The sequence below is a fragment of the Mustela lutreola genome, chromosome 5, assembly GCF_030435805.1.
Source record: "Mustela lutreola isolate mMusLut2 chromosome 5, mMusLut2.pri, whole genome shotgun sequence".
In the NCBI taxonomy this organism is placed as follows: domain Eukaryota; kingdom Metazoa; phylum Chordata; class Mammalia; order Carnivora; family Mustelidae; genus Mustela; species Mustela lutreola.
The window spans coordinates 86,592,232-86,605,718 of record NC_081294.1 but is presented as its reverse complement, the minus strand read 5'-3'; positions in this window follow the sequence as shown (position 1 = coordinate 86,605,718).

Here is a 13,487-nt window from a genome sequence, read left to right as displayed (position 1 = left end):
CGAGGGAGCGGAAGGAGGATAGTTTAGGAAGGAGCACAGTGGGTCTTCAGAGCCCAGAGCTTGGTGGTATGTACATATCATTTTATTATAACTCATTCAGTAGTGTGTATATACTGTGTACACTTTAGTACAAATTATTTTTAAATAATAAATATTTTAAAAAGTTAAACTAAAAACTATGAAATGCGATTGCAAATTGATTGTATAATAGAATGATAATAATACAAGTACATATCAAGAAGAATAATTTAGAGTAGAAAGCATCAGTAGGAAAAAGATGAATGATTTTATATCTTGGCCCAATCTGAAATTAAAAGACCAGTTATGAGGAGAATATCTATGAGGCAAAAAAAGAGGCAGATTTTTAGAACAGGTTACAGAAACAGACTAGAAATTACCTAGAAACAGGCTCAAGTACATATAGAAATCCAGTATGTAAAAACAATAGTTTACATTTATGTCATATTGCCTATGGACATTTTTACTTAATGCCTGATGGATAGAAGTATTAGATGGAAAGCTAAGATCAATCCACCTACTTACCTACCTGCCTCCCTATATTTGAGGAGTTAGCTTAAACCTTATTTCTATCTGGGAAGCTTTCCTTGAACTCCCTGGAAACCCTTAACTATTATAGGCTTGCATAGCAACTGCTACTTTCCCCCATATCACAGATAACATTCTTTATAGCAGTTCTGTGTTCAAATTCTTCTCTTCATCCCATAGGAGACTTTTAGCTTAGTAAAGGCATGGTCCTGTTCTATTTTATTTATAATGTATACCTAGCAAAAGAGAGGAGTACCTGGTATAGGCTATGTACTCAGTGAGTATTTGTTAAATTAATACATAAATGACCAAATAATATGGTTTTGGTGTAGGGCAGGCCTGTGAAATAGCGTGTGGAAGCAGAAGTCATAAAAGCATATAATTGCAATATTTGACCACATCAATATAAAAAAACTAAACCTCTGTGCTGCAGATGAAAAGCAGATAGCAAAAGAGGGAAACTGTATGGTATTGAAATGCCAGGCAATATCTTGAGTTAATATTAGCATTAATATCCCTAATTTACAAAATCTCATATAAATTGATAAGCAAAAGATAAAGGAGTTTCATACTTGGTGTATACACACACACACACACACACACACACACACACACAGTTTATTCTCTCTCACTAGTCTGTAAGTTAACTCAGCCCAGGTGGGCAATTTTTGCTTAAGGCCCTTCATAGAGTTGCAGGCAGATGTTGGTTGCCCTTGCACATCCAAAATGGCTCACTGTCATTGCCAGCAGGTGCTACTGACTATTGGTTGGCATTCTAGCTGGGTCTGTTCACCAAAGTGCCCACATATGGCTGTCATGATGTTTGGGCTTCTCCTAGCATGGAGGCCATGTAGTATTCAAGAGAAACATCCCACCAATGAATGTCCCAAGATACCGAGGGGTTGTTGCAAGATTCTAATGAACTAGCAAAAGTCATACAGCTTTATTTCTGCCATATTTATTCTGCTGTTCATTAAGTCCAGCTCAGATTCAAAGATTGAATTAGACTGTACATCTTGATGGGAGAAGCAGCATGCGTGTGTAGAAAGAGAAGGCATTTGGAGAGTATCTATTTGTTGCCTGTTTGCTGAGCTTTTTAGGGGGACAGCAGGACTCAGATTTCATCTTGAAAGGTGCACATCTCTTTTACTGGATCTTGGTTTTCAACTACTTAGTGTTCAGTGGCCATGTAATTTGTGCTTCTAACTATTTTTTTAGATATACATCTTTTTTAAAATCACCTTACTTTTGGCAGTCTATACTGATTTGCCTTTTGCAAATGACTGGTTTTGGTATTCATCCTTAATCTGGATAGTGGAGGGTGGTGTGTGAGAAATGACAGCTAGTACCTGTCCCCTCTAACCCTCCATCCCCTTTTGAATTATACCTTGCATTTCTTCAGTGACAGAGAATTTTGCCATGATCACTTGCAGGATGTGTGTGTGTGTATGTGGGGGTTGTCACTGTAGTGGGAAAACTCCTCGAATTTGAAAGACAGTTTTGCATTTATTTGAAAGCTTTTATTTGTGAGCTTGAGCAGTCCAGAGTATCCTTGTGTACAAACCCTACCTTTTCTTAACTCCTATTATTATCTTGCTACAGAAGGTCATGCCAACTACTTAATTACATGGAGAGTTATGAAACAGCCAGGGCACCAGAACATTATTCAGCTGTGGGTTCCTAAAGGAAAATAACCTCTTCTTGGACTGCACAGCTGCCAATAAACCAGGCATGTTTGTTTATTTGTGGCCACATGTATAGCTCCCTTGTAGAAAGGGATTCTATGGCTGGGCAAAACTCCTGGATTCACCTTTCCTAACAGCACTAGCAGCTATAGTACAATAGAGCCATTTTAATTCATAGCAAGATTAAATCTGAGTACTTCAAGTCAGACTCTTCTTTCATTGAATGTAAACAAAACCTCTCTATGAAAGCTTTCTTGCTTTACTCAGAAGTAGGCTAACACCTTTAGTGGTGTACCCCTAATCAAACATCGGTCTCAATAAAAATGTGTTTATTGAAGAGATGATTATGTAGCTTAAGGTTCCTACCTTCCCCTCAACCATCTGCCTTCAGGAGGGAAGAATTAATGCTAAGAAAATTCGTGTTTCAGGGAGGCGAGGGCTTTTTGGTTCATCCTGTGTGGTTCCATTTTCAGTGTGACTCTCACCTTCAAAACCTGTAGACTTTAGCATTTCATGCATTGCCTCTGCTTTAACTGCCTTTATCCAGAAAAACCTGCTAATTTTAAACAAGCTTTTTGCAACTTAGATGCTCAAAGAGAAACAAAAACAGACCTCTGGAGAAAGAGGTACTCTCCTTGAAGTGTTTTTCAGTGTAGTAAATGAGGTAGCCACTAACTCTTCTACAGGAAACAGCTTGCAATCTTTTATTTCTCTAAAGACTTTCAGAGAAAAAAAAATCAGGCTCAAATGCCAAAAGACAGACAACTTTAACCCTCAAATCCCAGAACCCACGTTCAATCAAAGGTCACATATGCAGTACTTAAGTCAGAAGATTGGCAAGCTCTCTCTAAGGCAGTGTCTGGTCCTTCTGAAATCTATAGCTAAAACTGAAGCCATGGAACGCTGATCATTTGTTGTAAGTCGGAGGTACCTGTGATTTATTAAGTGGTCTGAGGTGCTGGTGAGGACATTAAGTTAAATACTGAAAAAGACTCTCATGGCTGCTCCTCCATCTTGAAACCTAATTTAGACCATATCAAAGTTTTTGTAAAGACATTCCTTTAGCCATTGTGGTGTAAATCCCGTCTGATCCAGCCTTCAAATATTTATGTAAACTGAAATATATCTGGAAAGAAGTCAAAACAAAATAAATATACCATACCATTTCTTTCCAGCAGTTCCTCCCACCTCCCTCATTCACATTCAAGCACAAACCTCTCCAACTGGCTCCCAGTTGTTAGAGCTGGTTAATTAGTGTTAATTGCAGAGACTATTTCTTTGAATGCACTGATGGCTAATATCTTACAACCAATTTAGTCTGGAGTTTGCAGCACTTGTGAAGCATGTTGGTAGCATTTTCTAAAAAAATCATAACAGATAAGCACAGTTGGTTTAGTCTCCCTACGATCTGCCACAGCAGTCAGTAATGAGTGCTTTTAAAACATCTACTGGTTGGTCATGATGTGTTCCTTAAGCTGTGAACTCAGCCTTTATTGTCATTAGAGTGGGTGGTTTCTCCTGGGATTTTTTTGGCTGAAGTGCTCTCAGTTTCAGATGCAGTTTGCTAATGATAATTTGCGTCACTTGCAAGTTGTAGCAACATCAGAATCTCATGGTCTATCTTTTGGCTCATGATACCATGTAATTAGAGAGAGTGGAAATGGGAAAGAATTTTAAAGGGACTATGTACTTGTATTATAATTCTGAAACCCAAAGAAAGAAAAGAGGAACCATTATTTGTGTTAATAAAGGAAAAATCTTATACTCTGGAAGGTACTTTGTAACCTTTTGATATTGGGATAGAAAATGGATGTGGGGTTTGTCCTCACAAAGTTGACTTGTTACTGTGGTTTTTGTTTTTTCTTCATTCGTCTGGCATTTTTTGAATACTTACCATGTACTGTGTTTAGAGAGGTAAAAATGAAGAGTAGTGAATGTGGCACAGGTCTGGCTTCAAGGTTTTTATATACTGTGTCTTACCTGAGACTTGCTGTAATCATGGGAGGTGGTAGGGCAGATATACTTATCCCATTTTACAGGTAAGGATACTGAAGCTTGTAGAAGTGATTGCTCTGGGTCACACAGTGGTGACAGCCAAGATTAGGAATCAAGACTCTAACTCTAAGCTTAATCTTCCTTACATCTTGAGGTTTCAGTGATGGGCAAAGGCAAATAAGCTTGTAAAAACAAAATGGCAACCACTGTCACAATTCACATAACTGTTCAAGCATACACACCAGGGCTAGATCTTCAGGGCAGTGGAAAGTGCCAGTAAATAGGGAAAATACTGGGAGGATGGGAGTCCCTTGAGAAGGGGCCTGAAAGCTTCACCTATAAGCACATTCCATGACTCTGATACATCCTTCTCTCACCCTACACCTTTAATATCCTGACATAAGCAGAAAGAGTAGCCCCTTCTGCCCTTGCCATGCCCTATCTAAACTGCATTGAGTAGAACTTTGAAAAGACTGCGGTTTAGATGACCAGGACATTGAAGAAGAACTTAATGGCATATTAGACTTTAGTGGAGGAGGATGAAATTATTTTCTCGTCCTGAGCAAACAGCACTGTAGCAAGACGGGGACAGGTTTAGGAGTATTGGACTAGAATGGTCATGGTAGTGGTGATGGCTCTGTAACCAGGAGCAGGGCTTGCTTCATGAACATGCAACCTGTATAGACAATACTTGGTTTAATGCTCTGCTGTCAGTATCTTGAAATTCTTAAGTTTTGAATGAGGAGCCCCACATTTTTATTTTGTACTGAGCTCTGCAAATTATATAGCCTGTCCCAATCAGATGTGTTGTGTTGTTGTTTATATTGCTTCAGTGTTTGAGTATTAGACCAGTATTAATATTATTGGGTGTTAAATCAGTTTGAGTACTGATCAGTACTGAAAATTAGCATTAGATCTCTGATACTCTTCAGGTGGAGTGTTTGATTGACTGAAAAAGGCAAAGGATGAAAGAAGAGAGACATGTTTTTCTTATGTCATTTGACATAAAATAACCTTAGCTTGGTGTAACAACAGGAGGGGAAAAAAAACATTTAAAAGTACTCAATATTTGGCTTTCTTTAAAGCTAAGAAGCAGTAGCAGTGAGTCTCTGTATAGGGAGAGAAGCACTGAAATGATTTATTTGACCAATGTTATTTCTATTGTGTGCTCAATAGCCAATATTAATAGTTTTCTTATCCTGAATCTCTTGAATTTTTGAGGTGTCAGAGGAATTGCATAGTATGACATGTTGGAGATATTGGACTTTAGAGTTTTATAGTACAGACTTACAGACCAAGACAAATGTAGAGAAAATTTGTGAGATTTAGTCACATATTGGGGAATAGAAGGTAGGGTAGATGGTGCTTATCGTCTTTTTTTTTTTTTTTTTAAGATTTTATTTATTTATTTGTCAGAGGGAGAGCGAGAAAGCAAGCACAGGCAGGCAGAGGCAGAGGGAGAAGCAGGCTTCCCGCTGAGCAAGGAACCCGATGTGGGACTCGATCCCAGGACGCTGGGATCATGACCTGAGCCGAAAGCAGCTGCTTAACCAACTGAGCCACCCAGGCGTCCCGATGTTGCTTATCTTCACTTGACAGATATTGCTTCAAGTTTGTAACTTTTTCAGGAAAGTGTTGGCTGATGGCATTGACAATGAACATGGTAATGATATCAATAACAGCAGCAGTTGCATCAACACTGACAGGGTACATTTGCTGAGTGTTTACCATTTATCAGGTACTTGTCTAAGTAATTTTCAAGAATGAACTCCTTTAATGCTCACACAAAGAGGCAGGAACTCTTTTTGTCATTCTCCTCATAAGACAAATGAGGAAATAGGCAGATACAGTTGAAGAATTTCACTCAGGGATGCATAACTGGTATGCATTGGTGTTGTTCTTAAAAGGGCTGTCTGTCCCTAGCACCTAATCTTTTAACTGAGCTGTTTTGCCTCCCAATGAATGTCCTTCTATTAGTGTTTTTCCCAGTAGGTGAAAATATATTTCAAAAACATTTTCTTATGGTTTCAACTCTTAGATCTGAAGTCTTCATCAACACTTGCCCTACCACTGTTTTTAACTCAGATGGTTCAGGGAAGGGGTAAAAAAAAATTAAATTTGGGTATATGCTGTTAGTAGTGAGCGACTTGGGAGAAAAAGGTCAGGGCTAAATGGGGAGCTGTGAGTTGTGGTCATCATTTTTTTCTAATTGACTCTCTTCTTCAATTAAAGTTGCTTGGGGTGGTGAGGGTCATACTGCCCTTGTGCACAGTCAGAAGACAGTCATTGCAGACATGTCCCAGGTGGCCAATGAGGGGTGTATTGAGGTCTTTATGACTCATCAGTGTTCTTGAAATGGGGCATCAGGAAGTAGCAGGTGCATCCAAATTGGTGAGGCCCACCTAGGAGTCAGAGCTCTCTACTTGCAGATTTCTAAGAAGCTGCCCTTTACTCTTTTGTTTTAGGACTATGAACTTTGCTGTATAAGTCTTTTTATGGGTTAATGTCCTTTAAGTGGGTGTACAATGTTCCTCCATTGATTTTTTTGTTGACGATTACTCTATCATCCAGTTCAATCAATTTAGCTTTGCACCATTCCATATAAAGAAACCGGTATTGAATTGCACTGAGAGTTCCATTTTAGGCTTATCTTGAGCCTTATCTGTATGGCCTCTTAACTTTGAATAGGTATTCAGCATTAAAATGCATGCTTTTAAGTGGAATGTTTATTCAATCTTAGCAGGTCCAACGGAAAGATTGGCAGTCAAAGTAGATTTAGAGGAGTCAAAACAAATTTGAATAACTATTTGTTTGTGACTAATGTCTTTGAGTTTACACACTGTGAAGAAATCATTCTGATTTCTTAAGAGGTTTGTTGTTTGAGTTTGGGGGTCCTTTCAGGTAAAATGGTACTCCAAGCTTCTACCTGAGACCTAGTTTTTTGACCTCTTCCAGTGCTGTTTAGAGATCATTTTGTTTGCAGTATAAATTTAGTGGGTGTGTCAGTCTGATTAATCTAAGTGGGTAAAGCCCCTTAGGTCAGTTGTGGAAGTAAACTCTAGGCAGAGGATTGAAGTGCAAATGGTTTAGAAACTAGGAAAGGAGTATATAGAAAGCAGGAGAGCTGAGAGGAAAAACCCAAACAAGTATGTGACTTTGGGTTAGGTCCCAACCTTAGTCTGATCCCAAGAGGAGCCCTGACGTCTAAATTATACTGCAGAGTTGTCCTAGTTTGAGGCAAGAGAGCTGGGCCTTCACCCTCTTGTACCAGGCAGTCATTAGCCATGTGTACCTGGGTGGTGGAAATGTAAACCTTCCCCCAGTCACTTCTGGCTCTGTCTGCTTCCAGGCTAAGTGACATGGACAGCTCAAAGTTGGTGTCTTGAGAAGACTGCAAGTGAGGGCATTTAAGAGTGAAGCATGCAGAGTTGAGGATGAGCACATAGACCCGGGTAGAGGAGATTTTGCTGCACACCTTAAAACTCCAAGTGCAGAACCTGGAGGAAGAGGACAGGTTTGTCCCTAAGTGCTCATGGGCCCGGGCGGGGGCGGGGGGTGCGGCGGGAATCAGTGAGAGAGTTCTGGAAGGGGAGGAATAGGCAAGTGTGTTAGGAAGCATGACAGTGAAGGTTTCCTCAAACCACAGAGGTGACAGAATTTGGGGGGCATCTCCAAAGTAGGAGGATCAGATTCCTGGCATTTCAGGGAGGTGGTAAGATCTCTAAGGGAACTGGCTGCTTATTTTCATCAAGCAGCCAACCTTGGCACAGAAGCAGGATAGCCACTGGTTTTCAGTGGCTAATGAACATCTCAGAGCTGACCACAATGAGGAAAATTAGAAGGTCTTCCAACATTTTCTGGGCACAGATCAAATCTCTGATTGCCCTGGATGGAGACCATGGATGGAGATGAAGAGATCTAAAATAGGACTCCTGGTCCCATTCTGGAAATGAGAATTTTTGAGGAGCTCATGAGATGTCTTAGAGAATCTCAGTTGAACCCCTTCAACTATAACTATTACTTTCAGCAAATGAAACTTACAGAGTTTACACAGAACATAGCGAATTTCATTTCTTCCCACTGTTTCTTAAAGCCTGTTCTGGAGGCTGGACCCTCTCATACAAGTGTTACGGTCACTTCTAGTCAGAAAAACAGTCTGAGTTCAATAATTATTATGTCTAATTCAATGTAATACTGAAAAAATGTAACTTTCCATCAGAGTTAAAGTTTTCACGCCACCCCAAACTCAGACCTGCAGTGGAGAAGGGGGACGCTTGACTTCACAGTCCTGCCTTTGTGTTTCTCATCCCTTCTCACCTACTTTCTAGGCTGCCTCTGGCTCCTTCTGTTTTGAAGCAAGGGGAAGGAGAAGAGAGAAGTAGGAAAGTTCTTACTTAACTAACGCTGTGAGGTGTATCAGAACCTACTGGTAGTTAAAGCCAGCTCTTCTGGGAGGATCTTTGTGAGCTCTGTAGGGGTAGTATCCACATGCTGTTGATGGCTTATGCATTTCTCTTCCTGGTAGCTTAGAGTTTCTCCCGTTGGGACTCTGGTGACTTTTTTTCCTTGTGGCATCATTCTGTCACCAGACGGTCCTCTTGTTTAGGATCTAAGATAATCTCAGGCCAGATGTTCTGTAAGCTGATATCTGATCCCTAGGAGACAGTCAGGCTCTTCTAATCTGTCTACAAGCACCATCCAGTAAAGATGTAGTCATCCCTCTTTTATTCCATGTGACAGTAGCCTTCTTAGTACTCGCCTTTTACATGTTTCAGCCATAAGAGACACAAGTCTGCTGTGGCTTCTATATTCAGGCTACATGTATCATTATCTTAGAGTGGACCATTTATGCCCCCTTCCCTTGACTTCAGCTAAGGGAGAAGAACCCACAACTTCTCCTCATTGGGAAAGGACTGGGACTCATGGCACACCCATAGGTGTCTCCAAAAACCCACCTCTCTGAAATGCCCATTCACCTTTTAATTTAGTAGGGTGTACTCTTAATGTGGTAAAGGGTTCATGGTTTTATTTACTTTTTATTTTTTGGGGGGGGTAATGCTTTTAAAAAAGTGGTTTGTAGATAATACCTTTGCATACCCAGTTTTGTAGTCTCACATCTCTTTTGGGGTGTGTTGTCACTTGTCAGGTCCCTCTGCCCAAATTAGACTAAAAGATTTCTGTCGTAATACTTAGTTACATTGTACAAAAGATAAGTGAAGAAATATTGCATGTATTAATTCTTTCATCTATTTACTGAACATCAAGTATTTTCAGTATGCTTTTATGTTTAGAATATGCTAAGGGGTATATATAAGGAATCATATTATATAACTATGAAATCCCTTATATATATAAAATGCATAAGCTACTGTGAATGGTATAGTTCTCATATTGAGTAGTAGTTTTGTGGGTATTTAATATAAAATAAATACATTAATTAGTAAAGATGGCCATGCCATGATTAATGATGAGAATGTGCCATACACCAAAGATTATAATGCATTTAATTTTGTGCACCCAAGTGAAAAAATAAATGAAACTCATCTTGGGGGACCTTTGAGTATAGACACTAAAGATAATAATCACTGGGGTGCCCAGGTGGCTCAGTTGGTTAAGCAGCTGCCTTCAGCACGGGTCATGATTCCAGGGTCCTGGGATTGAACCCCACATCAGGCTCCCTGCTCAGCAGAGAGCCTGCTTCTCTCTCCCCCCACTCCCTGATGCTCTGCTTGTTGTGCTCTCTCTCTCTCTCTCTCTCTCTCTGCCAAATAAATATTAAAAAAATAATAATAATCACTAACATTTTTTCAGTATCTTGAAAAAAATTTATCCAACATGACTACGTAGTTAAGTATTTATGCTAAGTGTTTAACAAAAATATATCATTTTGTCCCTTTAACAACCTTATGAGGTAAGTAGTTAATATTTTTTTTCCTACTTACAGATGAGAAAACTGAGGTCCGAGGGGCAAAATACCTTAGCCAAATTCCCATGAAAGACTATGGAAAGTGATGCTGGGCTGCCTGACAACCAGCCTCATCTCTGCTTCTCAGACATAAATGTCCAAATATTTAGTAGTATGTGTTCCAAGCCAGGGAAGATGGTGTGTTGGGAGTAGGAAGAGCTCAGGCTTTGCAGTCAGTCAAAGCTTGTTTTAGATCTGGCTCTACCATTTATTGGCTGTGTAGTTTGGGACAAGTTCCTTGTTCTTGATCTCTAGAGTCTACCTATAAGATAGAGGATGATAATATTTATCCTTTAGAGTTTGTTATGACCCTAAATAATGACTTTTAAGAGACTGGCACATTAGAGGTCCTCACATATCATACATACTATCATTTTCATTTCTATTCTTCACCGTAAAATGTTTTGTGAATGCAGAAAAGGGGACAGGCTAGACTTGGATCTTAAATTCCAGCAATCTAGAACTTTTCTGTTTTGGCAATAAAGCTCCAATGATCTAGAACTTGTCTCTACTAAGGAGGATTCTTTGTGGTTGTTAAGAAACAGTAGGCATCTAAGTCACAGAACAACCTTTGGGAAGTGCTCAAGACCCCAAATTTCTTTTTAACTTGGATTTCTCATATATGGCATTCTTTTTTACTCCAGAATAATATGTAATTCCTTCCCAGGACCTCAGCATCCCTGAACAATACATGATAGTATTTGACAAAACCTCCTTTTGGCAGTGGAGTGCTTGGGTTGTGGCTGGCTTGGCTATGATAATGCTCTTGAGTCACTCTGCAGGGGATCAAAAGAGAAGCTCAAGGAGTATCCCCCTGAATGTTCTCCACTGACAGCTGAAGGAGTAACAGTAAGAGATGGAAGTTAGAGTCTGCTGTTTTCCCATAGACACACACAACACTGTCTTCCCTGTTGTCCATTGGCATTTCCTTTCTGAGATAGTGGCAGGAGTGTGGCCACCTAGAACTTGAGATGTGATTTGGAGGTACAGTTGTTGCTTCTAGCTGTGTCCCCAAACCTCCAACTGCATACCCAAGTCTCTAGTTTAGAGTTGGGTGGCCAGAAGAGATAGGGAAGCAGGACCTCCTCCCTATCCATACCACTCCTCTCCATCTGTAGTACTCCAGTATTGGAAGTGGGGTATAGAATCCCTGGCATCTAGACAGCTGGCAGCTTCCTGAGGCCCAAGAAACTCACCTCTCCTCCTATTCCTTCTCCGCATTTCTCCCTTTGTTCCTCCCATTTAAGAACCTCTTCCAGATCTAAGGAATTGTGAAATACCTTCACAATGACAGTTTATACATTTAATTAGAAGCTGGGAGTTAAGCTCCCCAAAACCACAAAACGAAAACTTGAGATTCTCCTAATAAAATCCAAGCTTTCCATGAATGTGGGCTGACTAATCCATCTGCCTTCTACTCCCCACCCTTGCTCCTTCCCCTGAGCCCTTGTGTTTCATGCTGAAGTCATCCACTTTCTTCACCTGGGTTTGGAAAACTGCTGAGGTTTAGTTCAGCCTCATTCCAAAGTTGTCTGTCAAAAGTGGGGACATGGAAAGTAACTGCCTTTTATAGGTAAAACAGGAGAAGGGCATACTGGTTGAGTTTGGGAGCCTCACAAGTACAGCAATAACTACTATGAGTAGCCATTTTGGAAAACAATATGGGTTCCTCAAAAAGCTAAAAATAGAGCTACCCTATGACTCAGGAATTGCATTACCAAGTATTTATCCAAATCAAACAAAATGTTGACTTGAAGGGTCACATGCCCCCCAGTGTTTATAGAAGCAATGTCTGTAATAGCCAAACTATGGAAAGTACCCAGATGTCCATTGACAGATGAATAGATAAAAAGGATGTGGTGTGTGTGTGTGTGTGTGTATTCATATATATATATGAATTCATATATATATTATTATATATTATATATATTATTATATATATAATACACACACACACACACAATGGAATATTATTCAGCCATAAAAAAATCTTACCATTTACAACTGTGTGTTTGGAACTAGAGGGTATTATGCTCAGTGAAATAAGTCAATTGGAGAAAGATACCATATGATTTCACTTATATGTGGAATTTAACGAACAGAACAGAACATAAGGGAAGGGAAAGAAAAATAAAATACAATGAAAATAGAGAGGGAGGCAAACCAGAAGACGTGCTAAACTCTAGGAAACAAACTGAGGGCTGCTGGAGGGGAGGCAGCTGAGGAAAGGGATAATTGGGTGATGGGCATTAAGGAGGGCACTTGATGGAATGAGCACTAGGTGTTATATGCAGCTGATAATCACTAAATTCTGTCCTGAAAGTAGTAATACACTATATCCTAACTAAATTGAATTTAAATAAAGAATTTTAACAATGATTTTAAAAAATCATTTGAGAACAGGCTTAAAATGCACAGTTAAATATAGAAGAGAAGGAGTTTCTTGCTTTTGTGATTTGATTTTAAACGTTACATCTAGAAGACTGGCTGATACTGAAATATGTGACTCATTTCTTTCTATGAATTGAGATAAAATGGTCCCAATTTTCTTGCTGTTTTCTGGCTTAGAGGCTCTGTGAAAGAATGTTTCTTTGCTTGTTTTTGGTGGGAATTGTATGTTTGTCAATTTAGCATATGTTTAAAATATTTTGGCTTTGGAAAACTGCACTGATAGCCTTTTCCCTCTAGTTAAAATTAATCTCGTCTTCCTCCACCTCTCATATCATATAGTACTTACCATATTCTACTGTGGCTTTTATTTCTGGTTGTCTCCTACATAAGATTTAAAGTTTCACAGGGGAAAGAACTATGTCTTGTTTACTTTTTATTTACCTGAGTTTAGTGTAGCACATTATATATTGTAACCATTCAATACATGTTAAATTAGATTGAATTTACACAAAGGGGGGCTATGAGTGATAGCAACAACTATCTTTGTACAAGGTACCTCAGGGTTCAACTGTAGACACTTGGGCACAAACTGACCATTTTTTGCTTCTCTCTCTGAAAGCATTCTCTGATCATACACATGAGCTTGGAGGGATCCAGGAGAGGCTTCAAATGCCAGAGAGTTATTACCTGAGGAATAACCTTTGGCCAAGGAGGGAGAGGCCTACCTGGACAAATAATTCAGCGTCCATATCCTCACTCTGAGGAATGATCTACACAGTCTCCTAGAGTGTTCCTACAGCAGTAAATCTAGTTACGCACAGCTCCTATTTTTTTTTTCTTTTCATTGATATTTAATGTATGTACAACATTGGATTCATTTCAGGTATACAACACAATGATGTGAT